Here is a 14524-nt window from a genome sequence, read left to right on the forward strand (position 1 = left end):
TCCAGAGTGTTGACCGAGAAGGTAGGATTATATGCCTGACTTGAATGGGTGGGATGGAAATTGATCTCTCAGAGTATCCCATCAGGCCTCAGGGGCATCAGGAAAGGGTTGAGGAAGCATTATTCTAGAACAGTGTTTGTTTTCATCTGAGGGTCCCATGAAAGCTCTGACCTGGCTCCAGAAAAACTACGTGTGCACACATGCAGCGTTTTCTACACAATTTCAGGGTGTTCATGGGCCTGTCGCCGCATCTGGTAGGGCCTGACCAGACCTCTGATGAGGTCTCCATTGGTTGTTCACACCGTCCTCTCTGTCTGCATGAAGTAGAAACTGCACCATCAGTGAAGCAAACTCCATGGAGGAGGAGATTTGAGTCATTTTCAAGTGTCCGCGTAGAGAGGACCTCCCCAGCCAACCCCCCCAGGTGTTGCACTTGTAAATGTGTGCTTCGAATGTGGCCCCATGTGGAGTAGGAGAATGTAGCCACACAAAGTCTTTTGCTCTTCATTCATCCGTAGGTGATGTTATCATCTGGATATTCTCTAAGTTTAAAGACCTGACTAGCTGATGCCACTGTTGCCATCCATGAGGCTGCTTCTCTGGTGTATGGTGGGCATTTGTTGCCGTTTGTGTTTTGGCTGCTCCCAGCTTCCAGCACCTGTCCTCTCTGGGGCGAACTCACCCCCTTCCCCCATGTGATCTTGGTGGGAGGCAGGATCCATCAGGTCCCTGGAGTTGAAGGTGCCAGGTGCTCTTTCTCCGCACCCTGCAGAGCTTCCAGGTGTTCTCTCCTGGCCCCGGCACCTGCGGGCTCCGACCTGTGAGGGAGAAGGGACAGCAACAGAAGAGAATGGATTCGCAGCTCTGGCAGCGGCGCCAAGAGACCACCGTGCGGGCCGCAGTCTCAGCAGTGATGTGGCCGTGGCTCGCCTTGGGGCCTGCTGGTGTCCCCAGCGTGGTTCCCGGCCTCCCACTGACAGTGTTTGCGAGGGTCTTCACGTCCTCTCGGTACGTCCCCTCCTGGCTGGCACCAGCTGGTCCGTGCCTGCGGCTGCCTCTGACGATTGTCCCTCCCCGGGCTGTGCTGAGCTCCCAGCTGCTGTCTCGCTCTGCTGCCCACTAGCAGGGTTGAGATTCTTCTCCTCCCCATCCCTGAAGTTAGGATTCCTGGCATGTCCCAGTCTTGCTGTGTGACCCCTGCCAGGTCCTCACTGCTGCTTCTGAATGTTCGTGCCCTCTGTAAAGGGGAGGGCTTCTTTCCCTGAAAGCCAGACCCAATGGCACAGGTTCTAACAGCAACCACCATGTTCCAGGGACAATCTTCAGATTTTTCTGGCTCTGAATGAGGTTTGACAAGTCATCAAACCTCCTAGTCTCCTTGTCCCTGGGAGTTCTCCCGACTTCACCAGACTGAGGCTGAAGTCTGACTCCCAAGGGGATTGCAAACCTCTGAGTCAGAAATGCGGCTGCAAGGCTAACAGCATCTCTCGGGAGGAGCCTGGGCTGTGTTCGGGTGTTGGCTGGGCCAGGGTAGAGACATCTTAGCATTCTCAACAGCAGTGGATGCCCTCTGGGCCCTCTGTGCTATGCTGGAACATAATTCTTTCCAAGAAGGAGGGAAAATGGGTGCTCCTGACTCACAACTGTGTGCTCCTACAGACAAGTGTGTGGCTAACGTAGCCCATTAGAATGTCTGAGCCACTGGGCTTACATCTTGTGGCCACTGCCCCACACACAGGCTGGGCACAGCTTCAGACAGTGCACACTACTCATGGTCCTCAGGGGTCTTGAAATACCCAGCTGCTTCCATCCTGGTTGGTAAGCCCCTGAGCCCCAGCCCCCAATACAAATGCCACCTGCATATCATTACCCTGGTCCTTTTCCAGGAGACCCTAGATCCGAATCCAGCAACTAGAGGGTCACAGCTGGCACAGCCAGGATGTCCACACTCTGGTGGGTCAAGGTTGGTGGTTATATGTTGTGGGTACTCTTGCCTGCCCACAAGGATTCTCAGAGCCCATTCACTCCTGACTTTTTTCCCATCACCATATGTTGGCTGCTCAGTCCTATCACTTTTTAGTATCTAACTAATATCCAGCCTGTCCTCCTTACCTGGTTTAAGTCTAGCCTCCTCCAAGAAACTCTCCTGACTGCACAGTCCTCACGCCACATCACTTTGCCTTCCTTTGGCCTCACATGGACCAAAGATGGCTTGCTTGAAGTTCTTTGAGGGTCTTAAACTTCTCATTGCTTGCTTGCTTGGTTGCTTACAAATCCCTGCCTTATTGTTGCCTGGCAGCAGGTAAGTGATACCAGGGCCTTTATGGCCCCAGTCAGAGAGGCGAAGGTCCCATGAAGGCCAACTGGCAGCCAGCAGAGCTGCCTGAGAAGGGGAGCTCTTGAGTGGCCAAGAGAGAAGGACCCCAGGCTAGGGATGCATGAGCAATGCTGGGCTGGCAAACTCGGGTGGGGCTGGGGTAAAGGGTGATGGAGTCACACCTGGAGCAGAAGAAGGGTATAGTAGAAGGTCAGCTTAGTCACAAATCATATGTGTGGGGTAGGAGCCTTCCCTCTGGGCCAAATGGGCCTAAAAGTGGTGATCTCCTGCTAGACCAGCAAGGAGGCCAAGCAGCGCCTGAGCTGACTAAGGAACTGCCCATCCCACTGCAGATGGGCCAGGTGGTCGCAGTGAGGGGCCTCGCTCAGTGTCTAGTAATGCCTGAGAAGGGCGTTTTGGAAACTTGAATCACATTTCCCCACAATGTGTCCTGATTGCTTAGAAACTGCCCTCCCCCACCCCACTTCAAATGCCAGGAATCAGTGGCTCCTGACACATTTATTTGAAATCTCTGGGCTTCCTGTCAGTTAGCCAATTGAATCTCTGTGGTGGCGCTGACCAAAGCCACTATTTAGCGCTGGGCTCAGATTCTGCTGGGAGTGATTTGGCCCGTGGGTCGCCTGGTTGCTGCCGGTCGCCTTGGAGATGGAATCCCGGCTTGGCGCTGCCCACTGCCTGCTGGGTGTCACTCCGAGTTGACTCACGGCCCAGCACACGGTGGGAGGCCGACCCACGTGCACCCCTGCAGCCTTTTCCTCCCAGCTTTATCCCGCTGGCTTCTGCCCAGCAGCTGTCTACCCTGGGGACAGTATGTGTGCTGCTGAAACCTGCAGCCACACGAGCCCAGGACTGAGCCCCGGGGGGCCACGCTTTGGCCTCCTCAGTTCCACACCCCAGAGACCCAGGGAGAAGTGACTCAGGTTGGACAGTGGCTCCAAATGACCTCAAGTGACTCACAGCAAACAGAATGAAGTTGACACCCAGTGTTTCACTTGTCAACTCTCTTCGTCATTCAACCAGCAGTGACTGCCACCATTTCCCAGCTGTGGTTAGATGTGCCCAGACCAGCTGAAATCCCAAGCCTGCCTGCCCAGACACCAAGAGCCTCAACCCTGGCTGCATCTGGGGCATCACCTGTGGAGCCTGGCCTCTTGCAGAGGACTCACTTTAACTGGGAAGGGGAGAGGGGCTGGTTTCCATAGCTCCCCCAGGGATTTTTTTTTAAGATTTTATTTATTCATGAGAGACAGAGAGAGAGCGAGAGACAAGCAGAGGGAGAAACAGGCTCCATGCAGGAAGCCCGACATGGGACTCGACTCCGGGTCTCCAGGATCACACCCTGGACTGAAGGTGGCGCTAAACCACTGAGCCACCCGGGCTGCCCTCCCCCAGGGATTTGAATGTGCAGCCATGGGAGAGACCAGTCTCTAACATTTGATTCTGTTAGGGAGAATGTTGCTAAACTGAGACACTATTTCCATCCCCAAGTCCATGGTGAACACATCTGCAGCCTGGCTCAGGCTTTCGGTCAGTGGAATTCTGAATTTCACTGGTGTGAAATCTGGTGTGAATTCAGCAAGTCTCCTTCCTGACCCCAAATCTTCCATAATTATTTCTGTATCCAATTCTTTCTCCTTGAGTTTGTACAACTTTTAATTTTCTGCTGCTTTCTCTGGATGTGAGTTGGAGTTTGTAGAACACCTCTGAAGGTAGATTATTACATTATAAAAAAAATCTAATTATGGGAAAGTAAGTTGAAAATGAGACAAGGAAGACCATCTTATTGTTCTTATACAATTTTGGATCTTTGACCTAAAATCCATTTTTTTTTTCGCTTGTACTATATTTTTTCTAGATCGACACTTAGTTATATATCTCCTGTTTTAGCTTTTTTAATTTTAGAACTTTGGAACACACATAAAAGTAGACAGAATAGCATCATGGACTATCACACACCTGGCCATCCCCCAACCACAGCAATAGCCAAGCTGACCCCACACCCATCAATCTGCCCAGCTTCTGTTTGTAGTTTGAAGCAAATCCCAGATGTGATACCGTTTCTTCTGTAAAAGTTTGGTACATCACTCAAAAATAATTCTTTTTGTTTCAACAGCACAATTCTATTATACATCAAGCCAAATTAACAATAATTCCTACTGTTCAAATTTCCCTGATATCTTGAGATTGTCATGAATGGATTTAAAAAATAGTTTGGATATTATTCAGCCATAAAAAAGAGTGACACCTTGCCATTTGTGACAATCTGGATAGGCCTAGAGAATAGTATGCTAAGCGGAGTAAGTCAGACAGGGAAACAAATACCATGTGATTCCACTTATTTGTGGGATCTAAAAATCAAAACAAATAAACATAAATAGAGTCTTGAAATACAGAAAACAAAGTGGTAGTTGCCAGAGGGGACAGAGGTGGGCAAAATAAGGGAAGAGGATTAAGAGGTACAAACCTCCAGTTATAAAATAAATAAGCCACAGAGATGAAAAGATACATCATGGGGAATGTAGTTAATAATGTTGTAATAATGATGTATGGTGACAGATGGTGACAACACTGGTGATGAGCACTAAGAGAATTCTCGAGGCACTATGTTGTACACCTGAAACGAATATAACATCGTAGATTTACTATACTTCAATAATAAACATTTAAAAAATAGTTTGAAACAAGGTCCAAGTGAGGTTCACATGTGGAAATTGGTTGATGTAACTTTTAGTCTGTTTTAATCTATAGGTAATGTCTTTTTTTTCCCCTTGTAGTTTGTTTGTTGAAGACACAGGGTTGTTTATCCTGTAGACGTGTCCACAATCTAGATCTGATGATCTCCCTATGATGTCATTTAACAAGCCCTCTGTTCCTATTTTTCCTGTAAATTGGTACAGGATTTAGAGCATAATCAGGTTCAGCTTTGGTTTCAGTGGTGCTCTGTTCTTCCAACAGGAGGCACATGACGTCCTGTTGTCACTTCCCGTGATACTAGATGCTACAGACAACCAATGCCTGAATCTTTTGGTTCATTAAATATTTCAAAATAGTGATATCTGATTCCATCATTTCTCCTTCATAGAAGAACTCTAGCCTATAAGTGAAGGAGAAATGATGGCTAACGCTATTATCTATTATTTGATACCCAGGATAATTGCCTGATTTTCTTCCTCTACCATTTTCAAAATAATGAGTTGCTTTCCTAGCATCCTGCAACAGTGAAAAAAAGTTTTGTTTTGCTTTGAATATTACTATTAATTTGTGGCTTTTGATACATTTGGTGTGTTTCGATTCATTGTAGTTGGCATTGTCATTGATGCTCACGTGACCACATTTTGGCCAGTGAGAGTCTCTTCCACCTGGCTCCTGAATTCTTAGACATGACCCAAGAAGTCTCCTACATTTTGTGTAAGCCTCTTGCACACTTTCTGCCCAGATCTAGAATCAGCCGTTTGTCCGAAGAGCCCTGATTGCTTTTAGTGGGAAATGGTATTTGGAGATCTCACTCTGAATGTCAGGAGTTTACCTATTACCTCAAATTTTAGTTGATCCTGGTCTTAAAGTCTTAAAGTCTTAAGTCAGAGCAGGTATTAGCTGTAGTTGGAAGGCCGCTCAGCATTCTTTGGGGATGAACATGTTTGACCTCTGAATCAACAAATATTTATGATCATAGACTCGGTAGAGATAAACAAAGACAGTCTTGAGGAGCTTAACATCTTTTTTTTTTTTAATTTATTTATTTATGATAGTCACAGAGAGAGAGAGAGAGAGGCAGAGACACAGGCAGAGGGAGAAGCAGGCTCCATGCAGGGACCCCGATGTGGGACTTGATCCCTGGTCTCCAGGATCGTGGCCCGGGCCAAAGGCAGGCGCTAAACCGCTGCGCCACCCAGGGATCCCCTTAACATCTCTTTTGTTGGCAGCAGGTGTGTGTGTTGGGGGGGGAGGGCTTCTCAAACTTTAATATGCGTACAAATTACCTGGGTACCTCATCAAAACGCAGAGTCTGAGTCAGTAGGCCTGGGGGGCCGAGGTCTAACTAGCTCCTAAATGATGCAGTGATGCTTGGTCCATGGGCCACACTCTGAGTGGCCAGGATCCAAAAGCAATAAGTAGGAAGGAGGGTGTTGGCAGTGAATGCCAAGGAGCTCAGAGAAATGCCTTCATAGAGAAGGCAGCATTTTGGCTGGGACAGTGGCTGGGATTTTTTTTTTTTTTTTAATCAGGAGGCAGAACAGCAACATAGTAGTGGCACTTTCCCTTTTATAGTAAATTTTATTTTATTTTTTTAAAGATTTTATTTATTCATGAGAGACCCACAGAGAGAGAGAGAGAGAGGCAGAGACCCAGGCAGAGGGAGAAGCAGGCTCCATGCAGGGAGCCCGATGTCTCCAAGATCCAGGGTCTCCAGGATCACGCCCTGGGCTGAAGGCGGTGCTAAACCGCTGAGCCACCCGGGCTGCCATTATAGTAAATTTTAAAAATTAGTATTAAGGTATACATATTGTAAAATTCATCCCATTAAAACATACAATTTGATCATTTATAATCACAGAGCCGGACAACCACTGCCATTGTCTGATTCCAGAACACTTCCATCACCTCTCTAAAGAAATCCCATATCCATTTTTCCCTCTCTCAGCCCTCGCCAATCACTAATCTATTTTCTCTTTCTGTAAGATTTGCCTCTTCTGGACTTTTCATATACATGAAATCATACAATGTGTAGCCTGTTTTGTGGCTGGTTACTCTCACTGTTTTCCAGGTTCATCCACATTGTAGCGTGGGGCAGTACTTCGTCTCTTTTTATGAGTGAATAATATTCCATTGCACAGAGAGACCACACCTTGTTTATCCACTCATCACCAGGTGATGGGTATTTGGGTTGTTTTCCTCTTTTAACCATTATGAATAATGCTGCTATGAACATTCATGTGCACGTTTTTGTCTGGGCATGTTTTCAATTCCTTGGGGTGGGGTACCTAGGAGTGGAATTTCTGGGCCATGTACTAACCCCATGTTAAATTTTGAGGAACTGACAAACTATTTTCCAAAGCAGCTGCACAATCTTACATTTGCAGTTTGAGGAATACTTTTTTATGCCCAGCACACACCCCTATCACACCACACACCCATATCACGCCACCCAGATCAATAAATGGGGGAACTGCCAGCACTCTAGAACCCTCCCCTGAGCCTCTTCCCTGTTATTCTCTCCCTAAAGGGAACTGCTGGTTTGCCCTCTGTCACCATGGATGGCTGGGACTTGGAGGGATTGGGCTGGGGCACATTCCCTGAGATGGGAGCGGCATTAGCAAAGGTATAGCGAATGGGGCAGAGCAACCGCAGCTTTAAATGCCACGTGCACAGGTGCCTAGACTGTCCTGTTATCCCACCAACGCCTGGTGAACAAATTGGTTTCCTCCCTCCTCGCCCCACCTGCTGCACAGCCACAGGGCCCTTGCAGAGAAATAACAAGCAGGTGAGCTTCTCACCTGGGACCCCCTGGCAGGCCTCGGAGGGAGGTAAGGTGGGGAAACAACGTGCATGACGCCCAAGATTCAACTTAAAGGCCAAGTTTAGTGTGAAGTGCCACGGTCCCGCCCGCTCTGTGGCCTGTGCAATGGCCTTGTCACAACTGTCCCCCAGGGCCCCTTGAGTCTCACTTACTCCCCGCCTGCAGGCTCTCTAGGAAAGCCGCAGCCCTCCACCTGAGTTCCCCGCACAGCCGAGACCGGGCCTGCTCAGTGGCCCTCCCCAGCAGCAGGGAGCTGCGTATGGGCAGTGGGCACAGCCCCCTGTCCTGTCCTGTTCTGAGCTGTGGGCGCCTGATGCTGCAGAGCCCGGGCAAGGAGGGCTTCCCGGGTGGTGGCCCTGGGCCAGCAGGCCTGTAGATGCCATGACAAGACCTCCTGAGGCCCTTTCTCCTGCCTCAGCAGTTTTCCTGCATCCAGCCCTGTGGCCCATCCTTCCCTGCGAACTGACCTTCTCCCTCTGGCCTCATCCAAGCACACAGAATCACACATAAAGTCACTTCACACACACTCAAAACCGCTCAGAGATACTTATCCCTGACCTGTGAATCCTTGACTTGCCTTTCTTGACCTTTCTGTACCAGCCTCTCACCCCCAGAGGTCCCTCCTCCCAGCTCCTCTAAGGGATCATGTGGGAACCCCGTGGTGGCAGGCCTGGCTCTCCAAAATACCACCCCTGAATAAACAGCCTGAAATTGTCCTGACCCTCCAGCCCACTGTCTGGGAACTTATCAATGAAAGATGAATTGGGTGCTCTTTAGAAGATGCGCACATCCCTGAGAGGGCCAGCCTGACACATGGGGTACATTAGTTTAATGGGTTGCTGTCCCACAGGCACTGAGCTGAGAAGGGCAGCCGCAGGTGAGGGAGAGTGGGCAGGAGTGCAGAATAGAAAACTCTGGAGCATGGCAGCCACGATGGACGGGCCAGCCTCGGACATGCTGCAGAGAGGGGTTCTGGGCGAGCCCCGTGCAGTCCTGGGGCTCTGGGGGAGATGAGGGTCTAGACCCAAGTCAGGGTCTAGAAAAGGAAATGGGAGGATGCCAGAGACAAACTTTTTAAGGTTTAATATTTTATCACTGAGCAGGGGTTGAAACCCAACTTTACTTCTTCCCCAAGGTCCTCTTATTCCTGCTCATCTCTCCAATTCTTCTCTTCCATAGTGTCCTTCCTCCATTCCTTTTCTCTACTCTAGAACAGAAAATAGTCTCACTAATTCTATTTTCTCTAAAGACTTAAAAGGCTTTTGAGGGCTAGTCTCAAATCTAACTATTGTTACAGCACCACTTTCTGGGAAAATGCGTGGTCTAGCCCCATGCCTGGGTCACTGCAGGTGCTCAACAAAGTGCTGGGTAAATAAATAAAGGGATGGATGGATGTCACTTCTTATGAGTTTCAAACACTGGATTTTGAGGAGGCCTTTTGGAATTGATTCCTTACATGGGTTCCCTGGCTTTCCTGTAGGCACAAATCAGAGGAGTCAGTCATCTTGGGGTCCCACCAAATTACAAAGATGAATCCAGGGTGAGGCCTAGGGTCTGGATACACCCCTCACCCCCCACCCCCCACCCCCGCACCAGCCCATCTTGTCTGATTTCCTTTCCAGAGACCTTGCAGCTCCTCCTGGAGAGGTCAGTGGGCAGGGACTGGTGGGGCTCTCGCGCCCTCTGCTGGTGCGTTTCCAATAGTCGACTTCTGCAGACGGCTTTTTATGCATATTCCTGTTTTCAATGTGCCGGGGCAAGGCTAGGAGTGAGGATTTCTGGTTTTATTTCAGGCCTACTGTTGAGTGAATGTCTAGCTGAAGGTGGCTCCTAGTGATAGAAATGAGCGTCAGGGTGGGCTCCCAGGCATTAACAATTTAATTGAAAGTAGGTTTTGTTTTTGTTTTGACCATCTCCCTGGCCTAAGAGTCAAGTCTGAAGAGCTTCTAGTCTTGGCTCAGGGCCCCATCTCCTATGGCAATGGGCTCTGTCACATGTGTTTGAAAGGCACAAGTCTCCTTTTCCTTAAGTGAACTGGGCGGTTTCCTCCAAGAAAGAGAAGCAACCCTGTCCACAATGGGACTGGCTCCTGGGCAGAGGCTGGTGCTGAGGGTTCACTAATCCACATGAAACCCTGGCTCTCCCCCAGGGGTCTAGGGGGTAGCTGAAGAGAGAAACCAAATGCTTTGTTATCTGCACCAGACCCTTTTCAGCACCTCCCCAGGATTGCAACAGCAGATACTGAACTGCTCCTGGGTCGGGGAGCAGCGGGCAGGGGAACAACCCCCAGGGGTACAAAACCCAAAACTAGACTAACCCAGACTATAAGCAGCCCCTTGGCCAGACCCAGGCCCCATATTTTCCATACACCTAATAGCAAAGCACAGAGCACTGCTTCTCAGAAGGCAGTGGGTGTGGAGTCACCTGGGAAATCTTGTGCAGATGCAGACCCTAATTCGGTAGGTCTGGGATATAGCCCAAGACTCCACTATTCTATCCATTTGTTTATTAGAGATAGAGCACATGTGAGTTGGAGCAAAACAAAACTCTGTTCTCAAGGAGATCATACCCTAGTAGAAGACAACAAACAAGTAGGATATATATGATATAAGTTGGGGATAAGTGTGCTGGAGAGAAAAATAAAGCAGAGTATGGACCATAAGGAATGCTGAGGCTGGGGATATTGTTTTTTATAAGGAATAACAAGGAAAGTGTCCCTGAGAAGGTAATTTTGAGGTGAGGAAGCTGGGCATGTGGATAGTTGAGGAAGTGGGAGTGAACATGTGTAAGTGCAAAGGTCCTGTGGCGTGACTTCCCTAGTCACTCCTAGGAAATAGAAGGAATAGAAGGGTCTAAGGTACTTTCCATCAGAAGAGATTTTAGGTGGTCTCGATTGACTTTACCTCCTTTCTAGAGAGTCATTCTTGGGCCAGCCCCCTCTTCCTTAAAAAAAAAAAAGTTATTTTTTATTATACAAATAATACAAGTTCATTGTGGAAACAACTAGAAATCATAGGTAAGCACAAAGAATGACAGAAAAAGTTGTCATAATCCTTCTGTTCAGAGAATGATTCTGTGCTGTTATTCTTATGTCCCTTCTAAGGCTTTTCAGTTCATGTACACCTCTAAACACATGTGTGTACCCACACACACACAGCCCCACACACGCTTTTACCAAAAATGAGATTATACTAATACTGTTTCATAATATGCTGTTTTTCATTTGCCATCATATCATTAATATCTCTTGATGGTATTGAATATATTTCAACAATATTATTCTTCTTCTTAATGTCAGTAGCACATTCCACTTTATGGGTGCGCCATAATTTAACCAATTGGTGTCCATTTCCATTGTTTCCCATTTTAAATATATCTTATAAATGACTCTGTGATGTGTGTCCATGAGCTAAGTCTTGGCATCCATTCATAATTTTTTCCTGTCTTTTAAGCCATTTGATACGTGTCACCAGATTGCTCCTCAGGAGCGTCATGCTAAATAGACTCACAGCGGAGGTGCTCATCTCCCCACAAATTCATCACCATAAAAAATGAAACCAAACCAAAACTTTCTTGGTCACCACTTTAAAAAGCTGATATTCATGTTGAAGTGTCACACGAGCAGAACCACCACTAAACATTGCTCCATCACCTGCAAGGGCACACTTCCTGCCTTCCGTCTTCTACTGCTGGGATCAGGGTCCGGCTTCCAGTCATTCTTCCATCTCCATTCTGAAGACGGAACTTGCTTTGTTGTGTTTGTTTTAACATAGAAGTAGCAAAGAGTCACCTTGATCACACATAGAGGAGGAAAAATCACCTGAAATACTGAAGAGGGTGGGATGCCTGGGTGGCTCAGTGGTTAAGTGTCTGCCTTCGGATTAGGGTGTGATCCTGGGGTCTTGGGATCAAGTCCCACATCGGGTTCCCCACAAGGAACCTGCTTCTCCCTCTGCCTGTGTCTCTGCCTCTCTCTCTGTGCCTCTTATGAATAAATAAATAAATAATCTTTTTTTTAAAAGAAAGAAATACTGAAGGGGGTGCAGGGAGGCCAGTGGCCAGGAGCCTCTGGAGCCGGTCAGGGTAGACCACTTAGGAAAGCAGGTGGATAGTCTATTGGCATGGAAATGGGTATAGACAGACCTGTTGAGCCTGAGAGAGATTGGTCTGGGCTCCCATCCATGGTGGTCGAGGCCTGAGGCCAGCCTTGTCCACGGCCTTGTCCACCTTCAGGACCAGCTGTGGCCTCCGGCCCAGGAGAATGACCTAGGAAAAGGGATGCGGGAATCAGGATTGTGCCAGGCTCCATGGGGGGATGGGAATGGATGACACAGCCTCCTCCCAGGCCAGCCTGACCACCTCATTGCCTCATTGTGACTCAGCCACATGTGTCTCTGTCAGATCAGGGCCTGGGGCTGTGGCACCTGTAATCTGTGGGTGGATTGGGTGAGCCCATCGACCTCACTCTGTGGGAACCAGATACTGAGGTTACAAGGCTGAGAGGCTGTGTTACAATGCGGTGGCCTGTTCTGTGCTCTGGAAGAGCCTGTCCCCATCCCATACCGGTCTTATATTTTCCTGCTGTTTGATTTCCTAATATACACATCCTGTCTCCGCTCAAGACAGCTATAGGTCATTTGTTTGTTAAATGAACGGAGATCCACATTCCTCTCGTTGCAGGTCTGGCTGCCCCTGGAGTCCGTACAGAACCGAACACCTTTTAACTGAGGAGAAGCAATTCTGACCTCACTGTCGTCATCATCATGAGTTTTCATTTTAAAAAGTAACTCCCTCCTCAGGGGCACCTGGGTGGCTCAGTGGTTCAGAATCTGCCTTCAGCCCAGGGCATGATCCTGGAGTCCCAGGATCGAGTCCCACATCGGGCTCCCTGCATGGAGCCTGCTTCTGCCTCTGCCTGTGTCTCTGCCTCACTCTGTGTGTGTCTCTCATGAATAAATAAAATCTTAAAAAAAATTAACTCCTTTACATATACTCTCATTTCCCTCCCACCATACCCCCTATTAATTAGCATTTTCATTGCTCCATCCCAGAGTCTCAGAGAGGAGGGAAGTGACTGACCTGCGGCCACACCACTGATTCCTACCCAGGTCCAGTGGACCCCGAGAGCTGTGCTCCTCCTTCCTCATCCTGTCACCCTTGGGAGTGGAGGGGGTCCCAGAGAGCCACAGGGCAAAGGGAGCAAGGGGAACTGGGCCGAGGTCGGACAGCTGGGGTCTGCTCCTGGCTTGGTTACACACTGACTGTATGTTCAAGGGGGGGCGCCCTCGCTGCACCCCTCTGGGCCTGAGAGTCCCCTCAGTAAGTGGAAGAGACTGGCTCGGATGATCTCTGATTCCTTCTAACATTGGGGAGCCTGATTCAACACTAATGGGGAGCTGCTCTACTCTGACAGCAATAGGGCACCACAGGCCCAGAGTCTGGGGACTGTCACAAAGCTAAGGCAGGAGCCAGCAGGGCCCGGGCCTAGAAAGTGGCTCTGGCGCCCTCCTCGGGAACCATGCAGCTCTCCACTTCTCTCAGCTTCTCTGCTTCTTTCTTCTTTCTCTGCAAATTGGTTTAAAAAAAAAAAAAAGATTTTATTTATTTATTCACGAGAATGATATAGAGAGAGAGGCAGAGACATAGCAAAGGGAGAAGCAGGCTCCTTGCAGGAGCTCGATACGGGACTCGATCCCGGGACTGGGCTCACGCCCTGAGCCGAAGGCAGGCGCTCAACCCCTGAGCCTCCCAGGCGTCCCATTTTTTTCTACAAACCAGCCTTTGCTGCCTCTTTGGCCGGTGGTGGCAGCTCTGTCTCCAGCCCCCCAGTCAGTAGCCCTCAGTTCTGGGGGCCAGGGCAGTCTCACCAAATTCCCAACTCCCAGGGAAAGACTCCTGGGCAAGCGGAGTTGGAGATCCACCTCGGTGTGATCACCTGGCACCTGCGGCGCAGAGGGGGAGCCCGGTTGGGGAGATGCCCCCCGAGAGGCTCAGTACACAGGACAGGGTAGCATCGTTGGGAGAGGAGACCAAGTGCGATGACACTCTGGGTGAGGTGACATTGAGACCTGCGGAGAAGGGGCAGGCTTACAGCAAAGCCGGCCCGCCTGCGGCGTCAGCAGGAATGATGGGCTTCGGCTCCCGGACGGTCCATTCCCAAGGGCAGACGTGACAGCTGTTTGACAGCCAGGCAAGCGTGTCCCCTCAGCTTGCACGGTTGTCCTTCTGCTGCCTCTGCACTGGATGACGTGGAGCTGGGGCACAGGGAGCTTGGGAGAGTCAGAGGACGTGGACGCAGAGGCCAAGGCCGCCGGGCCTCAGGGCTGATCATTGGCCCCCAGGACCAGCCTCAGCTGGTCCCAGCAGCCCTGTTTCCTGATGACCTTGCTTTAGTCCTGCTTAGGTTTAAACATGCAGTGAGAGGAATTCGGCCCCCAAATCAGGTCTCACGAGGGAACTTTCCTCATCCCGTGAGCCAATCTGCACCCAGGACACAGTCACATAAGCAGATTTCCAGACAGGATCTGGGATGGAAGTCTGCATTGTCCGAAGGATTTTCTCAGCCCCTCCCCTGAGCCTGCTGGGTCTTGGAGGGACCCCTGTGGGAGGAGATTCCCCCTCCACCCCCGGCACAGGGGGACCCCTGGGGCATGGTGCCAAGGCTGCAA

General features: G+C 49.5%; 1 long non-coding RNA gene across 3 annotated transcripts; it reads right to left on the minus strand.

The window, feature by feature from the left end:
- Nucleotides 1-8924: 8924 nt before the first annotated feature.
- On the minus strand, nt 8925-12701 carry LOC112648547 (uncharacterized). Of its 3 annotated transcripts, none has more exons than XR_007411894.1 (5): nt 12000-12701; nt 11509-11646; nt 10760-10795; nt 9483-9686; nt 8925-9330 (listed from the first exon to the last, which is right to left on the minus strand). It is a non-coding gene; the product is annotated as an uncharacterized LOC112648547 (long non-coding RNA). The 3 variants fall into 3 exon arrangements; XR_003129119.3 differs by having other exon boundaries at nt 8925-9063; nt 10760-10799; nt 12000-12699; XR_003129117.3 differs by having other exon boundaries at nt 10760-10799; nt 12000-12690.
- Between the last annotated feature and the right edge of the window lie 1823 nt (nt 12702-14524).

Source organism: Canis lupus, chromosome 7, assembly GCF_003254725.2.
Source record: "Canis lupus dingo isolate Sandy chromosome 7, ASM325472v2, whole genome shotgun sequence".
NCBI classification, from domain to species: domain Eukaryota; kingdom Metazoa; phylum Chordata; class Mammalia; order Carnivora; family Canidae; genus Canis; species Canis lupus.